The sequence below is a fragment of the Rhinopithecus bieti genome, unplaced genomic scaffold (genome assembly GCF_001698545.2).
Source record: "Rhinopithecus bieti isolate Rb0 unplaced genomic scaffold, ASM169854v2 scaffold_16234, whole genome shotgun sequence".
NCBI classification, from domain to species: Eukaryota; Metazoa; Chordata; class Mammalia; order Primates; family Cercopithecidae; genus Rhinopithecus; species Rhinopithecus bieti.
This window is the reverse complement of record NW_016808946.1, coordinates 1-1,399: the sequence shown is the minus strand read 5'-3', so window position 1 is coordinate 1,399 and position 1,399 is coordinate 1.

The window sequence follows — 1,399 nt, the reverse complement described above, 5'->3', positions numbered from 1 at the left end:
AAAACTTTTTTTTTTTAATGATCCTTCTTGGCTTAAAAAACGTGTGAGACAAAAAAAAAAATGGCCAACTTGTTTAAAATTCCCAAGAAAGACAAATTTATATAGAGTGGCTTAATTTAAGAAAGCTTCCCCCTTGTGTTACTCTGAAAGGAAGTCTCAGCCTGGCGTGGTGGCTCACGCCTGTAATCCCAGCACTTTGGGAGGCCGAGGCGGGCGGATCACCAGGTCAGGAGATCGAGACCATCCTGGCTAACACGGTGAAACCCCGTCTCTACTAAAAATACAAAAAGTTAGCGGGCGACTGTAGTCCCAGCTACTCTGGAGGACTGAGGCAGGAGAATGGCGTGAACCCGGGAGGCGGAGCTTGCAGTGAGCCGAGATGGCGCCACTGCATTCCAGCCTGGGAGACAGAGTGAGACTCTGTCTCAAAAAAAAAAAAAAAAAATAGCCGCACGTGGTGGTGGGGGCCTGTAATCTCAGCTACTCGGGACGCTGAGGCTGAAGAATCCCTTGAACCCAGGAGGCGGAGGTTGCAGCGAGCCCAGAGATCGCACCACTGCACTCCAGCCTGCGCGACAAAGGAAGACTCCCTTTCAAACAAAGCAAAACAAAGGGCCGGGAGCGGTGGCTCATGCCTGTAATCCTAGCACTTTGGGAGGGGAGGCGAGGCAGGCGGATCACCTCAGGTCAGGGGTTCGACACCAGCCTCAACACGAAGAAACCCCCGTCTCTACTAAAAATACAAAATTAGCTGGGCGTGATGGTGCATGCCTATAATCCCAGCTACTCGGGAGGCTGAGGCAGGAGAATTGCTTGAACCTGGGAGGCGGAGGTTGCGATGAGCCGAGATCGCACCATTGCGCTCCAGTCTGGGCAACAAGAGCGAAACTCCATCTCAAAACAACAACAACAACAACAACAACAAACAAAGGAAGTCTCAATGGAGACATGGAGGTAAGGGTTGCAAGGGAATGACAGGGAAGAGATGAATGAGAAACTCTTCCTATCTATGAAGACCTACTAAAGTTTTTGGTTAAAGTAACCTGGTGACTGCCCACAATACAAGCACAAAAAAGGTCAGGGACGCTTTCATCAGTCATCTTCGAAGGTAAGTTTCTCAACCATTGTTTGTTGTAAGGAACATATCCAGGTAGGAATCCAGGCTGCAACTAAACTACTCAAGCCAAGATGATCATCCAGGTTAAACTATTTTATGCAAAATATCCTACACTCAAAAATTGCTGTGCCAGGCCCATGAGGTCCTCAAATTAAGACTCCAAACATCTGGAAGTCTCCGAAAGGACCCCAAGCCACCGTCTGTGATAAAGGAAAAAAGAAAATTACTAAAACCCAAAATATTTTACCTTCCCGCGGGGGGGGGAGGGGGGAGTTGGTGAGG